This window comes from Megascapheus bottae, chromosome 23 (assembly GCF_031878675.1).
Source record: "Megascapheus bottae isolate mThoBot1 chromosome 23, mThoBot2.hap1, whole genome shotgun sequence".
Taxonomy (NCBI): Eukaryota; Metazoa; Chordata; class Mammalia; order Rodentia; family Geomyidae; genus Megascapheus; species Megascapheus bottae.
Window position 1 is genome coordinate 22040292 of NC_143531.1, and position 19288 is coordinate 22059579.

Sequence of the window (19288 nt, forward strand, 5' to 3'; positions counted from 1 at the left end):
CAAAAAAAACCTAACATAAGTACTATGAAAGGAGTGTTTCAATAGGATATTCACACCATGTGGGGAAAGATCCAAAAGGAATCAAGGGGTCTGTGTCTCTTCAGACTAGAGGAGAAGTGGTTAGAGACCATAGTAGGAGACTTAGGAAAATGACTTAGCCATATTGTACTCAGAATCTGTGCTTAGAAATTCCAGGAAAGAGCCAGGAAAACAGTGGACCAAGATGGAACTTAAGCTTAAAGGGCCCACCCTTTCCTAGATGAGGAAGATGGGAATCAGTTATAATTTTGGAAGCTGAGTAGAACAGTGGTTCTCCAAGTAGATGCAAGTTGCACTGCAAGTCCTAAAGGGAAGGAACTGAGGAGATAAGGCACTGGAAGCAACGTGAGTTTATAATCTGAAGGTGCAGTGCAGCCAGCCACTGTGCTCTGTTATGAAAGGACATGAGAGCTCTGTTTTCCATGGAGATATTATCATCTTTATTATTAGTTTCACAGGTTGACACTTTATCTACCAAGCTGGTATTTCAGGAAAGGTTTTCTTAGTTGGATGGATGTTATCTCTTTTTTAAGCCAAATTCTAGAAATAAATGCATACCCCAGAGAGTGCATATTTACAATTCCAAAGGATTTTTTCTAGGTAAAAATCTACTCTGTCATGTTTGAAAACAAATGAGTTCACTTGCACAAACACATTCACACCAAAGCACTTCAAAAAGAAATCTATGCCAAGTTCCCTAGCTCCCATTTGAGGTTTGATTCCAGTATTAGATGTCATTGTAAATCACAGAAATTGAAGGGGGGAAAAAGCTTGAGTAATGGTTTCCCATTGCAGTGCATGTTATTCGTTTCTAATTCCAGTTTAATTGAAATTATTTACCAAAGTAAATGTGCTTATATTGCAGGAAAATACTTCAAGATATAAGTGGAAGCTAGGCACCAGTGGCTTATACTTATAATTGTAGCTATGCAGGAGGCTGAGATCTGAGTATCCAGGTTCAAAGCCAACCCAGGCAAACAAATCCTTGAGACCTATATCTTTATTTAACTAATAAAAAACCAAGGCGGCTTACATAGTAGAATGCTAACCATGAGCAAAAAAAAAACAAAAACATCCTCAGTTCAAGCCCCAATACTAGCACAAAAAAAGAAAGAAAAGGGAGGAAGGAAGGAAACAGACACATTTTTTTCCTCAGGAAGAATATTAAGCAATAACTTTGGTAAGTGTTCTGGGGGAAAATGATAAACTTTCAAATTCTCAGAAAGATGATTCAGATGATTTTTTGTACCATAGATTAGAAAAGATGAGAGAGAGACAGGAAAGGAGGGAGGGAGGGAGGGAGGGAGGGAGGGACTGAATCAACAGTCATTCTTTGCCCTTGTTTTGGGTAAATTTGAATTTTCAATGAATTAACTCATTAAAAGATATTTCCATCAGACAGAGCATGCTAGTTTCCATGGCCTAGAGTAAATACCATCTCCTTGTGTGGCTAAAACCAGCTCTGTAAATCCAGGAAGAGGCCATGTTATAAAGAAAGACACAGGACAAAATAAATCCTCACGTAATTAAGGACTGAAAGTCCAAAGGACTGGTTTTGATTAACATCTACGCTTTGCCTACTGCTAATTCATTCGTTCATTTAGTGGAGTTTAAACTTGCACCCTATGCCCTCCAGCCTCAGCAAACCATGACATAATTTAATATACCAAGACACAAATGCACTATTTATTCCCATGTAAAAGAGTTATTATTATGGTGACTTATTTTTCCCCTTCAGGAAACTAGCTCTTTTCAAGTTATTTACCATGTTGTCAATTATTACCATCATTAATAATGATAATGGCAGTCATTGAGACCTGGCCATGTGCTGAGGGATAAATACAGCACTGAACCAGGCTGCCATCCCAGCCTTACAAAACAATGACCATTTTGTTTCCCTCCATCATTCATGAAGTGGAAATAGAAGAGATCAAGGAAATGGTACCCAGGATCCTCCCTCAGCCTTCCCCCCCTTTCATTTCAAAGCTCCCTTTCTGCAGTTCTTTGTGCATACAGAGGGTGTGAATTCACAGTCAGCTTCTATGTATGACCTGGCACTGGCTCCACAACCCTTGCATTTCTCCAGGCCGGCTCTAATTGCCAGGGGCTCCCCACGGAGAGGACTGTATGTCAGTGCCACTTGATGTACTATTAATGGAATCTGTTATCAAGTCACAAGACAAGATGCCAGTCTGGCACCACTCTGAAAGCTGGAGTGCAAGGGCGAAACACAGACACCCTGTCTGACAATGAATAGCTAAGTTGTGAAACCAATTGACCGGGCACCTACTAGGAATTAGTCTGTCAAAATGATTGTAGTGTGTGTTCATGGGTCTGTCTATTTGCATGTATGTTATTCCTTCAGTTTACAGTTTCATGTGTGAGGATATTGGAGAGTAAATGATAACTGAAAATCTTTGGCAGGATCTTGCTTGGATTGATTCACTTTGACAATATGACAAGTATGAACCCAAGTGAAACAGGAAGGTGGGAGTAGAACTTGAAGAATACCTCTTTGCTAAAGAGTCTTGATTTAGAATAATTTAGTCTTTATAGATATGTAGAGTAAATATGTAATTCATTTTGATCATTTTATGGAATTTGATGCAAGACAAAAGGTATGCCCTTCCCCTCCCCCCAGTGTCAATGCTCTTCACTTAAAGATTCTGAGGCTTACTTTTAAGGACTAGAGATAGGAATATAGAAGGAAAGCAGCAGCCTTGGTTAAGGTTTGAAATGTTTCCCATAGACTGATGCATTGGACGCTTGGTCTCCAGTTAATGGCGTTACATTGGGAGCCAATGGCAACTTGAGGATGTAGTGCCTACCTGGAGAAAATGCGTCACTGAAAAGGACTTCCTGTCTACAAGGAGGTGAGCAGCCTCACACTCCAGCTCATGGTGCGAACTGCCCAGCACACTCCCCACTGGGTTGGACTAAAACCTCTGAAACTGCAAGCTAGAAAACACCATTAGGTTGGTTCATCCCAGCAACAAGAAGATCAACACACTCTAATTATCCTTCTTCTGCCCCTTCTTTTGTTCAAGTGTCTCTATGACAAGAATCAGAAAGAAAACCAAGCAATATTAATGAAGAGAAACACTGGTTGATGACATTTGATGTTTGTCCCATTACTTGCCCATAGACAGACTACCAGATAATCGTAGGGGATGAGAAACTCTCACCATCAGCTCTATGAGGACTCTTAGCACATAGCTTTCCTGAAAGCCGCAGGTAGAGTCACTACCAAGGAGGAAGGTGGTAGTTGTCCTCACTCCATTTCTGCAGTCAGCTCTCCCAACACCTCTCTCTAGGCAGTGCAGAGACAGACACAATCGCCACACACTCACACAAAGACTTCGTATGGGTCTAGAACACATGTGTGCATGTTAATGATCAATTTCTGCCCTTGGAAAATTGCACGTTATTCTGATATCCAAATATCTCCTTTGGTTTCGTGTAATTATCTCAGTGGGAGTTATCTATGTGTGTCAAAGGGTGACATTCTATCTAGGCTAATTAAGTTTGTTTTCCTTTTATCATTTAGACATGTGGTACAGTGTTTTCAGAATATGCTTTAGCATAGTTTTGGGGAAAGATTTTTCTTAATACACTTCTATGTTAACAGTACATTGGGAATCTATACTAAAGACTCAGTAGTAGCTCCCACAGTTTTTTTCATAGGTAGTTTTGGATCTCTAGCAGACTATTTCTGGCAGAGATGTTTTCCTTCAATTTTTTTAAAAAACAGAAAGAGTGGAAGGAGTATGAATCTTTTTTTTTCAAATGACCTGAGATTTGTACCTTGAAACTTTCAATTACAGGGCACAGATTTGCTGTGAACCTTCTGTAAGAACCTATCAGTTAAAGAGCCTGTGTAGTTTTATGATATGTCACCTCTAGCCTCTGATTAGCAAATTGCAGGCCAAGCTAAAACACTTAAGCCATGCACACTGCTGCCTGCTTCATTTTGGAGGACTAGATCATTGCAGTGTAGTAATTTGGATCTATGTTCTCAGTCTATCCTTCCTCCCTCTGTATGAGTTTGTTGTACAGAGAAGCAGCCTCAGGGCCAAATAATTACACACTGCATTTTCTTTATAAGAAAATGCCAAAGGCACTCGCATTAATGGAATTTATGAAGGATTTGTTATATTCGGTCCCTAAATTACCTTGTTTGCCCTCCTACATGTGTCTTAGCTGAACCACATGTGTCATGAGCCCTGCCATATCTCCATAGCACTGTTGCAGATCAGTAAATTGTTGTTGAACTGATAGTCACTCATCCATTCTTCAGATATTCTAGGGGACAAAAATAAGTCCACCACCATTGAAAGGTTTCCAGATTTTTAGACAAGACACAAGTACTAAACCACTCCAATTCAAGTACCATGATCCTAGGAGAGCGGAGGAACACTATACAAGCTAAAAACCATGTAAATCATGATGTATTAATGAGAATACAGGCCTGATGACTATATCACCCCCTCTCAGACTGGCTATTCACTCGTCAAATATGCATTGGGTGCTGGGTTAATGCTACCGTCCCTATAGTCGAGAACCACGTTAGAATATGAAACATATTCCCATGGTACGGTGATAAGCTAGGGTAAAGGCTGGGCTCCTGAGTAGCTTAGCAGGCATATAGTCATTCTAGTCATTGTTTCATTTGGCAGCTGGTATCAGGCTACGTAAAGTCCAGAGGGCAAAGTTCAAGAAGCACTGTACATTCTCAGTGCTTGTATTGATGGAAGGATCCTGGTATCTGAAGGTATTTAGAGAGGCCCATGACATCTAGACGACTGGTGTAGGGGTGGGGGAGGATTCCCTTATTTCCTGTTTGGGACCTTCACTTTTCAGGATCAGAATTAGGACTTACAGTGCAGAGCCTCGTCATCAGAATGTCTTCAGATACCTTCATTTTACTTCTAGCCTAAGGGCCTGTGGGAACAGGGATATGGAACTGGAAACCTCTTATTTAAATAATGAGCCATCTGCTATCAGGAAAATGATCTATATTTATTTATTATGACGACGTTTATTTTAACACATACTAAAGCACATGAGACACACTAAAGCATGTGTCTCAATGTTTATATCCATGCACCCTTCAAGTTGAAACCAAACTCCTAAGGTGATAGTATTGACCATTTGGGAAACTATCATGTCATGAAAATTCAGGCTTCTTTAAAGAGTTCAGTTTTCTTATCTTTTTGTTAAGCCCAATAGAACATGTTTCCCGTGGACCATTTGCAGACTCAGAGCCTTGGTGAGAAGCAAGTCCTCACCAGTTACCAGATCTGCTAGCACTTTGAATGTGGACTCCCCAGGCTGTTCCTAAGTTACCTAGTCTGAGGTATTTGGTTATAGCACCCGCAACATACAAGAATCCAAGAATTAGATTACAATTTTCTTTGGATACCAAATAATGACTCTATGCAGGATTATAATAACTGTTGTTGTTTAGTAGCTAATGATGACTGTGACACAGCTCCACTCTAGACATGTTATATTGATGAGCAGACCAATTACCCTATATGATGGCTTCTGTTACTACATCTTCTTACAGAGAAGTTAAAGAATGTGTCTTTAAATCATATGACTCACAAATGGTAGAATGAGACTGAATACAGACTCTGGCTCTACGGATTAAAAAAAAACCCTAATCTTCATTGCTACCACTAATTGAGTGCTAGCTGTGTGCCCAGCATTAACATTTAGTTTTATCCCTAAATCTGTTTCTTGTATCAACATTTATAAGGCTGTTATTTTTTTCTTCATTTTGCAAACACAACTGGAGATATACTGAAATCAGAACATAAATCCTGTCTATCTGTTTATCTATCTGAAAGTCTTCTGCTCTATGCATTGCCCAGAACTGATTCTGTAACCTTTCTTTCCACTGATCCTACTGCTATCTTACCTCATTCTTGCTTTAGTTTGTTCCTTGATCAAAATCAGCAATGAGCAGTTCTAATTGAGTACTCATCAGGAGGTCCTATGTTCCTTCCTAAGAATACAGCCTCTCATATTCATAAAAGCTACCATTTATCTTTCCCATAACATTCATTTCCTGATATGCTCATTCGTTCATTAAAACAACCTCAAGTTATAAAAGATGGGCATTGTTGTCCCAGGTCTCTGAAATGAGTAAACCTTATAGAAAACAGAGAGTTGACTAATATTCCCAAAAGGCTGGCACCTGGTCCACTTTTATTTTCATTTGCTTACCCTTGTGTAAACATCCTGGAAAACAACTGATAGTCAGGGAAGAAAATTTGGTGCTCATTTCAGAGACCATATGCATTTCTATGATAACTTCCTTATCTATAACAAAAATAAACATCTGAAGAGATATCAGAATCCAGTTAAACACAGAAGATTCACGTGTTTGTCATTACTAGTTCTTAAAACTATATTAAAATAATAGAAAATGAATAAAACATACCATAAACCCACCAGAACAAAGATATTCATAGAAAAGGCATTCTGTCTCTCTCTAGGAAGCTCAATATCTGAATAATGAAAGCTCCAGAAAAAATCAAAAGGGAATGACAAAAACATAAATTGTTTAAAGAACTGAAAGATACAACTTTTCAGATTGAACTGGCCAGTGAAATGTCCAGCTCAGTCTATGTAAAAAGACTCACATAAAACACAACATTTTATAACTTCAAAACACTAGGAATAAAAACAAGACCATGACAATATCCAAAGGGGTAAAAATAGAGACATAAAGGGACTGGGAGTGGAATGACATCATCCTTCTCAATAGCAACACTGAGAACCACAGTAGAACAATGGCTTCAAAAGTCTAGGAGGAAAAATGTCTGGGAGAAATTATTTCCAACCTAGAATTTAAAATCATCAAAACTCATCAATCAAGCATAAGGCTAGAATAGAAACATTATCCTGTGTATGGACAGTCAATGTGGCCCCTCTTAGGAAGAACTAGAAAGTGTGCCTCTTTATAACAAGAGAACAAACCGTGGAAGAAGATGTTGGATAGGAGCAAAACCCAACACATTGCAGGAATAAAAGGAAAGCACCAGCATAACAATGATGATGATGATGATCGGATTCTTAGGAAGTTAGCTGTGCATCAGGGTCAGAAAGAAAGGTTCCATATAAGAATAGGAGACACAGGGTTCCAGAAATGTATTTCTACAACAAAAATGAGATAGACGAATAAAGATATTCTGAGATACAATTTATACATAAAAGCATAGGAATAAGCTACAGCCATATAAAACTAAGCAGATGATAAATTAATTCAATGAAAATTTAAACCAAAAAATGTTAAAGGGTGTGTATTTGCAATATAGTGCATGACTCAACTTCAAATAATATTAACATGGCCATAATAGTATATACACAAAGTACTGAAGGAATAAAATTATGACATCCCCTCCAATATGTCTTTATCACACATATGCCTCCATTATGGCAGATGAGTCACTGAAGAAAAGAAAACTTACTTTTGAAGACAGAAATCGAAGTTTTCTAAGTAAGAATACCAGAAGATTTTAAAAAATCAAAAGAGCCTGATAGGTATAGTGGTACATGCCTCTAATGTCAGCATTTGTGTGGCTAAGGCAGGAAAATGAGTTCAAGGCCATCCTTGAATACATACCACGTTTCAAGGATTACATAGTGAAACTACTTATCACAAAAGAACCCAATTGAATTCTTTCAAAACTTAATACATGTGAAATTTGAGTCCCTGAAAAAGGTAGACAGAAAATGGTTTCCAGAAAAACACTTTTGAAAAAAATCATAGTGAAGATATTCTATAAATTCACAAACTTAAAAAAGTTCTAAAATGTAGGGCTGATGATTTAGCTCAGTGGAAATGCACTTACCTGGCAAGCGCAAAGCCCTGGGTTTGGTCCTGATCTCTAAAACAAAAAACAAAAACAAACAAAAGTTTTAAAATTTTTCAGTCATAGAGTACATGAAATGAAATTGCTCAAAACAAGATAATTCTTTTTTTTTTTTTTTGCCAGTCCTGGGCTTGAGCTCAGGGCCTGAGCACTGTCCTTGGACTTTCTCAAGGCTAGAGCTCTACCACTTGAGCCTCAGCACCACTTCCGGCTTTTTTCTATGTATGTGGTACCGAGGAATCGAACCCGGGTCTTCATGCATGCTAGGCAAGCACTTTAACCACTAGGCCAAACTCCCGGCCCCCAAAACAAGATAATTCTTAAAAGCAGACAGAAAAATAAATGTTATGTATAGAAGAACAATAATGACTACAGCCGATTTCTTGTCTGAAATATTGGAAGATACAGAGATGTCTTTAAAGCAAAGGAAAGAAAATAGAAACGAATCTGCTAACTAGAAATCTATAGCCATCCAAAAGAAATCATTAAATAATGAAGAAAAATAAAGACCTTTTGACATTAGATGATGCAATTATTCACATAATCTTTTGAACTATAAGAAAATAACAGATAACGATATGTACCCATACAAATGAACAGGGTATCAGGACTGGCAAAAATACAAAAACCTATCTTTCCTTTAAGATTAAGATGAAAGTAAGAATGCACATTATTTTAATTAATATTTATTCTTATGCGAGAAGTTCTGGTCAGTACAATAAAAATTTATTTTACATCTGGATGTAAAAGAAATAAGTAAAACTCATTTCATTTGCAAAACACATGATTTCTTGTGTCAAAAATCTGCTGTTAAAAAAAGAAAGAAAAAGTCTACTGTAATCTACTAAAAAGCTACTTATAACTAATAAGTAATTTTAACAATGTTTCAGAGCTTGATATTCAATAATCCATTATATTTCCATGTGCTAGTAATAAACAATTATGAATTTTAAACTTCATTGATGATAGCACTGAAAATATGCTGAAATAAACCTGACAAAATTAGGCAAGACATGTGAATTGCAAACTATAAACCATTGCTAAGAGAAAAAATAAATGACTACTTAAGAAAACTAAATAAATTGAATAACACTTAATATTATTATAAGATCTGTTTCTCTGAGTTAATCTACAGATTTTATTCAATCCAAGCAGATCCTACTCACATAATTTTGTAGAAATTGACAAGTTTTCTGATAACTTCAAATTTTCTATTTGCAGTCGAGGATTTGTGATTTCCAGACTCGTGTTTTCCCACTAGCCCTGCATGTGTCCTATATACAATGTCTAACACCTCAAACCTAGTATGTCCAAAATTGCACTAAGCATCTTCTCCTATGCACTTGATGTGTTCCTCTGAAGGTATCACCTCTACTTAGTCACCTTTGCTAGACACCTGGTGATCACCAAACCCTTGTGACAGTGCAGGAGAAGCAAAGAATCATCAGTAGTTTCGCTGAGAGTAGTTTATCATCAATAGAAGAAGACAAAAACATGTCCAGGGAAGGAACACTACATCCAGGAGAGAAGATGCTGAGATTGTGCTCATGGCTCTTTCAAGGTATTGTCAGGGAATCCAGGTAGAGATTTCTGGCAATCAGTTGGAAATGCCACTGTACATGACAGATTGTTGATCGTGGTTACAGAAATGAAAGCTCAAGAGCCTTTCTGAAAAGTTTCAGCTGTGGTTTGACAGGAATCATACTGCTTCTAAGGGCGGGGGGAAACACTCAGAAGCATTGGGCTGTGGAGGACAAACCATAAGGGAAGAAGACAAGAGAGAAATGTTGAGAAGGAGAAAATGACATTTGAGCAAGCTTTTTGGAGCGGTGAAGGGAGGGGTGGTGCATTTCAAATTTTTGTAGCCTTTTATTATTATTATTATTATTATTATTATTATTATTATTATTATATTCGACTGTGTTTCCCTTCATCTGACTAAATCTTTTCCATATTCTGGTCCCTGATTTTTTCCTAGTGCTTGCATGGGGAAGTTGCATGGGACAAAGAGCCTGGCTGTAGGTTTTTCACCCTACTGCATTACCAAGCTGGACAGTAAGGAACAGTGCAGTAGAAAAAGCCTTAAGACTCTGAGTGTCCTTAATTTGTGTATTCATATGACAGAGTTGACAGCCTGCCTGGAGAGGCTGAAGGGATGTGTGTTCTGCATGTCTAGAATTTATTCCTTTGGCTCTGTGAGATGTGACACCGCATAATGTCCCTGAAGAAATAATCTTGATCCTCTGACTATCTTGGCAAAAGTTCCAGAAAGACATATGGGCATGAGCTTCTGGGGTCTTTATAGAAGAGCCTACCCTCAGAGACTGCCTTTGCATATTTGTTCTCATTGTGGGTCCTATAACTCTCACCTCTGCTTTATCCTGTTTTTACCTAGGGGATAAAAAGCTAAAGGGTATTCCATTGAAAGAATGGAAAATATTCATGTAAAAGCTTGTCTTCATCATGACACACGTCAGTTTCTCATCTCTGAGGCAGTGCACAAAGGCAAGGCTCTGAATATTAACCTAGCCAAGATTAGAGAAAAAGAGGTCTGGATGATGCTAGGTTCATGCTGTGAAAATAGGAGTTTTCACTACACAGGAGTCCAACATCCTTATTTATAAATTGACAGAGATGTGATATTTTACAAAATACCTTTCCATGAGTGATAACTTGCTTGAATATTATTCTGCAACAAGCTGCTCTATATCACCAACCCTAAACTTACATACATTTGATGAAATATTAATTTTTTATTGGAACAAATTTCAATCTAGACACATTTTTATTTTAAAATACTTCAAGTGACAGAATTCCTTGAGCCTATGAATTCAAGGCTAGTTCTAACAGTATAGCAAGATCTTACCGGCCCCTCCCCCCAAAAAGTTTAAAAGCTCATGAAACAAAATACTTGAGATAATACAATATATCCAGCTAAGTTTCTCCAAAAGTTCTGGGTTTGAACTGGGAATTCATTACATATTACATTAGAACTTCATTGAAGGCCTTCACTTTAACCTTGGCCTTGTTGTTTTCTTGTGTAATAGAGCCACAGAAAACCAAAAGGCCAGATCCCAGTCTGTACACTTTAAGTCTACTCTGCCCCTAATGTTGCCTTTTAAAATGAGCTCTGATGCTGAGATAGAATGAGTGCGTGTTCTATACATCTATAACACATGGTTGGAAACAAGATTACTAACAAGTTGCCCCCAGGTTTACTCAGGTAGGGAAAGTATTTTTTCTTAGTTTTAGTAAAAACAAACAAAAATACAGGTTTTACCTGAACCTGAATCTCTTCCCTCTGGAACTGACGGATGTTGGATGGAGCAGACTTGCAGCCTAGGTTTGTGATGTGTGCAATTGCAGAGACAGTTGCCTGTGAATTGAAAGGTCTCCTGTTTGGCTTAATGATCAGCTTTTGCCATTTACAAAATCTTAATATTTTTTGAACCAAAGAACACTGAATTTTAATTTTACATTGGACCCCACTACTTATTAGTCAGAATAGTGGCTCAGCTCATCGATCTCTGTAACACAGCCATGTAAGCAGAGTGAACGTACAGAAAACATTTCCAGAAGTAGTAGATAGATGACAGCTGGTACCATTATCATGAGTCTGAAATCTGAAAGGACTCTGGGACATGAAAGACAGCTCTTTTTCCTCAAGCACTCTCACATTCTAGTCAAATAGATATGCTTCTCAAAAGTTTCACAAATCTGAATGAGTGTCTTTATTTTTGAGAGTGACTGGGAGCATCCAGCTGCCATGGAAAATGGTAAATAAAAAGAAAAAACAGAGAGCTTGTGGACCTGCACTTTCAACATCAAAAACAAAACAAACCAAAAAAATCCCTAGTTTTACAGAACCGAAAGCTGGTGTATGATTGCAGGCTGGCAGACAACGGATACCAGAATTCACCATTACAATGGAACGCTTTTCCTACCAGGTGCATAAAGAATAGGACCAAGTAAATCCTTGGAATGTGTCCATGGCCCTTTTTTTATATAAAGAAATGATTTAAGAAATGGATAGAAGTGATAAACCTCCTATACTGATGATTTTCCAATATTAGATATGCACTCTCCCTCCTCAAGTAGTAGAGAAAGGAAAAATTAGCTTTACAGCAAAGAAACCTGTCAGTGCTATGATGTTGACCCCAAGTAGCCAGTGTAAGACATCTTATTACACATTCCCTGATGTGACATGCGGAACTGAGTCCACCCCTGTAATATGCTGCAAAACCCATGAATGCCATCAAATCATGAAGCAAACGTCCAATATGACCAAACTCAGGGACATGGAACAAGGTCTTAGCCACAATTCCTGAAATCACTATCAAGAGTATGAAAACAGAGAAGGCAGAGAAAATGTCACATACAGGGTAGGTTAAAGAGATGTGAGGAGCCAGGAGTCAATGGTCAGGGCTCAAGGATCAAAGGTCAAATGTCAAAGGTCAGGAATCAAGGATCAGAGGTCAGAGTTCAAGGATTAAGATTAGGGTAAGGTTAGTGTTTTGGGTCAGGGTGGAAGCTGGGGATTAGAGTTAGGATTAGGGCTAGAGTCAGGGCTATAGCCAGTTAGGGCTAGGTTATGAGTTTTTTCTGTTTTTCTTTTCCAGTTCGTATAGTTCTCTGTTCCTTCTTAGTTTCACAGTTATTGAATTCTTAGAGGGTGTTAGTTCCTAGACCCTAGGTCCCTGGTGTTTTGGTGCCATCTTCCTTCTCCCTGTCTATGGCCTCTTCAGAAATGCATGGATGATGTTAACTGAGGGAGGAAATTAAGTACAAAAGAAGAAAAGGAAAGAATGAGAAGGAGGGAGGCAGGTTGGTCCTCTTGTTTCTCAAAGCACATTCAGGTTTTCCAGGAAGGCAATGAGTGGAAAAAGTGGCATTGAGAGTAAGCTATATTTAAAGCAATAAATTTTATGAAATGTTAATTGGGCTTACTCTCAGAACTCCTCTTTTCATTATTATGTTTAATACCAAACACTAAAAAATTAATCAGGAAATTCCATCTGGCCAACAATTTCAATTTATGCAATTCCTTTGGCTTCAGAAGATTAAAAGCAATCCCTTAGTGTAAAGTGAGCACTCCAAGACAGCCCCAGACAGCCTGAACAAAGACACAAGAGTGTCATTTTCTTTTATATTGGAACATCTTTGAGTCACTTGCAATCTATAAATAAACTTACATTTTACAGAAATCCCTCTATAAAAAAGCAGCACCAAACTGGAATTCAACACATGAGACTATTTTTAAAAGTGTTTTGGTTTAAAAAAATTAATTATAGGCCCTAAATAACATGGGACTTCTAACTTGACAAGTTTTGTGTTGCTTCACAGATTCTTAAAAACAATTCTTCTTCTACATATGCTTTATTAAGTGCTTGCCAATGTTAATGGACAATTTTGCTGATCATGGCTGCCCTGTAGGAAATTGAGAAAAATTGAATCAGTAAGATTCTGAAAATTGTGATCAGGATCATTTATCTTAAAACGTGTATACATTGTTGATGTTATTTTTCATCATATATCTCTTAGAAATTTTCTGACAAAGCTGGATGCCAGTGGTTCATCCCTGTAATCCTAGCTACTCAGCAAGATGAGATCTGAGGAGCATTTCTCAAAGCCAGCAAGAAAAGTCCCCATGACATTCTGATCTCCAGTTAACCACAGAAGAACCAGAAATAGGGCTTTGGTTCAAGTGGTAGAGGGTTAGCCTTGAGCACAAAGAGGCTTGGGGACAGAGCCCAGGCTCTGAGTTCAAGCTCCACAACTAATCCAAAAAGAAAAAGAAAAACAAGAAAGAAATTATTTGACAATAAAATGAAATGTTAAAATATAAGAAAAAAGCAGCAAGAAAAATATGAGGGCAATGTTTACCTTGCCAGAAAGCCATGTTCCAATATAAATAAATGAAACCATAATATTATGAATATTAAAAAGACACCTAGATATATCTGCCCACAATGAGTTGCTATAGATCTTGTGTCAGCACTAACAGAAGGACTTTTTGATATCGATTAATGTGTCACCATATGCTTGGAAAGCAGTGCTGTCGTCACTTCATCTAAAAAGGCAAATGATTTAGAAGTTGTAGTATTTAGAAATGTGAGGCCTCAGAAAGTGAATGCTAACTGCTCTTTCAAGGATGTGCATCTTAAAACTACAGGTATATGGGCAGTAATTTAAGGAAGAAATTTATTTCTGCTTCTATCTTCATTGGTAAGGATTAAATACCTAGAACCTAACAGGATTTTGTTCTAGGGGGAAACAGAGTCTCTGGGTGATTTTTCTCCTAAGAATTCTACTGGAGACTTCTCCTATCATAACTAGAGACAGAAGGAGGCCTTGGATACACAACTGTTACAACAGAAACTAATTGATTTCCTGTAATTTGGCCTGTCTTGTCACATTGTATTTCAGACAGAGTGAAAATTACTACTTCCAAGACTTGCTGTTTCTTGACAATTCAAAGTGAATAACAATATTTTTCAAAAGATGAAAAGCTAAACACCACATTTGGTTCAATGATATCACTGAAATCCAACCAAAAGCACCTACTTGACTTTAGTCTTTCATTTCATGGACCCCTATTACTAATGGACATGGAAGAGCCATGTCCATTTGATCCATCTCACCAGAGAAACAATGCAAGGGGACAATATCACTTGGAAATAAATGGCACCTAACATCTCTGGTGGGTAAAGAGGACACGGGGCATAAGGATAGGACTAGCAGAAGTTTCTAAAATGTTTTTTAAAAAATAACATAGGCCAACAGCAAAACATATGTGGTCTTCCTTTGGGAAAGGAACTACTATTCTAGGAACTACAACTCCCATAAGATTTTGTTATATAGCAATAATGTCCTCTGAACGATTCCAGGACAAAGGCCTCAGGCCCCTAAAATGCTAGTGAGGCTAGAGAATGGAGGAAGACAAATATTGTCTTTTCTAGACCCAAAACCCTCAGTTTGACATCCACTAAAAACAACTGTAGGAGAGTGAAAAGTCAGAATGGCCCTCATGAAGTGTGAGAGGGTTATTTGAGATAAAGTGGGTTCCACAGTAGTAAGCAGAAAATAAATTTATTTACTAAACCCATATAAATTTTTAAAAAACATAAACTCTGTATCACTGTACAATGCTTCCCAAAAGTATCATAGCAATATACTAGGACAGCCATTAGAAAGGTAAATGCTTCAAGGAACACAGTAGAGTTAGACTAGATGGCCCTTATTCACTGGAGTGGTATTTTATATATTCTTATTTTCTTTTGTCTTTTGAGAATCATAATCTTTCATTCTCAACCCCATTTGTCTTGGAAAGTGGTGAAAAATACCTCTTTTTTTCTCTCTCTCTCTTGAGACTAGGATTTGAAATCAGGTCTTTATACTGTCTAGGGAGAAGCTCTGCCTCCCCCACAGCTTTCAACTCCTTTGGTTTTGTTTATTTTCCGACAGTTCTTTTGCTTCTCCCCTCTCCCCAGCACCGGGCTAATGCTGGATGGTCTTCCTCAGGCCCGCCTCAGTAGCTGGGATTGCTAGTGTGAAGTACCAGGCCTAGCTTGTGGGGTTTTGTTCTGTTCCGTTGTTTTGACTTGAGGTTTTACTGACCTTTCAATCTCAACCCTCCTAGCTCCATCTCCTAAACAGCTGGGATTACAGGCATGAGCTGTCACACCCAGTCTCCCAAAATGCCTTTTAGTAACAATACTGTTTTAAGTGCTCAATCAATACAAACTTGAAAACATCATCAAATCTTATTGTTAAATTTGAATCTAGAGTCAGACTCCAAGGAAACATGAATAATGTCTATGTTTTCCCTTTCTAATTAGTATTCATGAATCACTGAGAACTTTTTCCAGCCTCCCTCTTCTCTCTTTGCATTTATCTCACAATCTGTATCATGTGATTACTGCTTGTAATTCCACCTGACACTTCTTCTCCAAGCACGATTTTACTTCCCAATGGCTAATCCCCTGAGGGCCATACCACCAGTAAGATTTCAGCCTTTATTACTTAGTGCAACTTATTCATTCTTGGTTCCAGGGCAGCTTAGACAGAGCTACAAGTTCAGGTTCACTAGTAGAGACACAAATTACCCAGTGAGATGTCTAATAATCCTTTCTGTTCGTTTCCACAGCTCCCTGGTAGACTGATGCAGTTTCCCTTCAGCTCTTGAGTAGGTGTCCTACTCCTGGGATCAAGACTCATTAAAGTCCAGGTGTCTTACTGAGCTAATTCTTTAACTGCATTATGTTTACAGCTCAAGGCTTAAAATCAGGAGTAACATGGAACACCCAAAGACACCATCATGATTTGAATACAAAAGCTCCTGGTATTTTTGGTGCATAATCCTGCTTAGAAGTATATATGTGCAGATGGGTAAGGTAGCTCATGCCTGTAATCCTAGCTACTCAGGAGGCTGAGATCTGAGGATCCTAGTTCAAAGCCAACCCTGGCACTAAAGTCCATGAGACTCTTATCTCCAATTAACCACCAGAAAACCAGAAGTGGCACTGTGGCTCAAGGGGTAGGGTAATAGCTTTGAGCCGAAGAGCTTGAGGACAGTGCCCAGGCCCAGAGTGTAAGCTCCATAACCGACAAAAAAAGTGTATATGTGCATATTTGTGTGCATATATTCATGTGCAAAATGTTATTTTAAAAACCAAATGTTCAGTTCCAAAATTCAAGAGAGCTTCTTAGTGCAAAGTAGAGATCTAACCACATGAAAAAACACAGCTTGCAGGACTTTAATGTGTTCTAATGGCTATTAATTACAGTTGAGACATTTCTTCCTTCAAGTAAGTGGTGAGTCAAAGATACTCAGAAGTGAAGCATTTCCTTACATATAATTCCTGTTTGCCCCCAGAGATAGTCAGATTTCTAGAATAGAAAATTCCCAGGGAATCAGTAAACCATCCCTGGAGATGAGATGGAGGAAGGAAAACCACAAAGAGATTACAGTTCTGGGCAAGGCCTAATAGCAGCAATGTGCCCACCTCATCTTCCCTGGACAGCAGTTTATCTCTACCGAGACACTGGACAAGATGTTCTATTTCCTTGCTTTGGAAGAAAAGAAAGAATTATAGATTTCTTTGCCTCAAAGCAATCTTCTAAAGAAAGTAGTTGTTCCCTCCATATCAGTATTTTATAAGAACCAAGACTTTAATGGAAAAATAAAAGGACATGAATCCTGCTCTACCAATTGCTCAGCAGGCATGTATTCCAGTCTTTCTTTTTCCCATTATGACACTAAGCTAGACCTTATATTGCAGGAGCTTCGTGTTTTTAAGAATGCTTTGTCAAAAACATGACCTATGCAATTTCAATATTCTTCTTACATAAAAAATAATTCAGCCAATTGTCTCATATGTTCATGATCTCAAACAATTTTGTGTAGTTGTTGTTTTATTTTTGAAGAGAATTTATAATGCCCTGTCTAACTTCTCTCCCTCCCTATTAGACATAAAATTTCAACAACAGTATTTCTAGTCCCAAAACACAGAAACTCTCAGACAATGATAAGATCAAACTCACTATGTGTTTAATAAACACTAACAATTCAGATCCAGATCTAGCACACTTCAAAGGGTGGCTTTTTTATTCATCTGCTAAGTTTTGTTAAGTCATAGCCTTTGTAACTACAAAAGTAGTTGCTCCGAAAATAGTTCACATTATTCTAAGATTCAAAAAATAGACTCAAGTAAATGTTGATACATTATCATGACAGCAGAAACTTGTCTCCTTTTCAGTTACTAGAAATTATAATGTTTCCATTGAAATTGTTTACTTCATTTTAAAGAGTAGAAAGCACCTTGATGCAGTTTATATCACTCCTTCACATTGTACCCAGAGAAGCTGAAGAAGTTATGAATCCTGGAACACAAGTGATGTTTTCATATCATTTCCTCTATTGGAAGTACAGATGAGAAACAATGATAACAATAAACACTTCTAGTTGGGATAGAATGATTTGTGTTCAGAAATCAATGTGTTTATATAAATACATATATACTCGGAGATTTTGAGTCGAATATGGAGGCAAAGCAGTCCACTCAAATACCCAAAGACTCTCTCTCTCAAAGAATACCAAATAGGAGATACTTCCTAGCTATTCCCATTTATAAGTATCAACTTGAAATTCTGCTCTGCTTTTTAATTCCCTTAAAAAACTTGTTCTATTTGTACCATGTCAGTTGTCTGGATAAAACAAAGCTGAGAACCCCTCTCTGGGATGATGTTGTTTTTGCTATAAATTCTGTCTGCTACCTCCTGAGCTCCTTGAAAATTGAAATCTGTCTTCAAGATGACAGCCACCTTGTCAGTAGAACGGAAATAGCTCTCAGCCAGAGAGCTGTCAGTAACAGTTCTGACATGTATCAGGTTTGGCACACCAGAGGAAGGTAAGAAATGGTTCCATGTTAGGAGGGTTGGTGGGAGAACTTTGTTAGCGCAGGAGCAAGACAAGAGGAACATTTGTAAAACAGTACTCTCCTAGAGTGCTTTCTTTCTCTTCTAGAAATAATAGATAAATTTTGGAGAAGGGAATCCAGAAAGATGGGTGACAAATCTTTATTTTCACCATTAGCTTTTATGGACTTTGAAAGGCCATAGCTAAACAAAGTCAGTGAAACTAGAAAGTTTCCATTTGGGGACTTATTCAAGTACACTTACTTGTATAGAATTTTCTCCCCCTCTAGTGGCAGGGTGGTAGTCTTTTGACACCATGGCCTTTTGATGCATAATACTGCTTCATAAACAAGGATGCATTTCCATTATACTGCGTGTTACCCACAGGGTTAGAATCTTCTTTTGTGTCCTTCTATCCTGTGTGGTGGTGAGGGAATAAACTAAGTTCTAACCATGCTGATGAGAGGTAGTGGAGCGAAATGTAGCAAGTGTCTCACCCTCTCTTTGTCTAAAGATATTGGCTTCTTTTCTCCTCTGTAGTCCTATCAAAAATGAAAGGGTGGTGTGCTCATTGATACCACAGATCCAGGCCAGAAGAAACCAAGATGTTAAAGGACATAGGGAAGTCAAACTCATTTGTAAGAAAGGTAGAAGATACTCAGAAGAGAGATATAACCATAAATGATCTAAACAGATCTGACCCTGATGTAAAGGGACTACTCAGAGATTTTTGGAACAAGTGTCCACCTTTACATTCCAGTTACTGCCATTCCTCTCATTTTCTCCATAAGGTATAAGAAAATATAGCAATATGAATATATAACAATATAGTTATATGAAATATAACAATTTAGATTCAATGATAAGGACAAAAAGTAGATGATATAGAAAAAGTAAATGAAGGTTATTTTAAGGAAAGTAATTAAAATTTCCTTCTTCCATATGGACAG

The 19288-nt window shown here is 37.8% G+C and overlaps 1 long non-coding RNA gene across 2 annotated transcripts in view; it reads right to left on the minus strand.

The window, feature by feature from the left end:
* LOC150047428 (uncharacterized) overlaps nucleotides 1-19288 on the minus strand; it is a 220092-nt gene that overhangs the window by 199117 nt on the left and 1687 nt on the right. For both annotated transcript variants that reach the window (XR_016539436.1, XR_016539435.1), the window contains exon 2: nucleotides 7902-7937. This is a non-coding gene — a long non-coding RNA (uncharacterized LOC150047428). The remainder of the gene's footprint in view (nucleotides 1-7901; nucleotides 7938-19288) is intronic.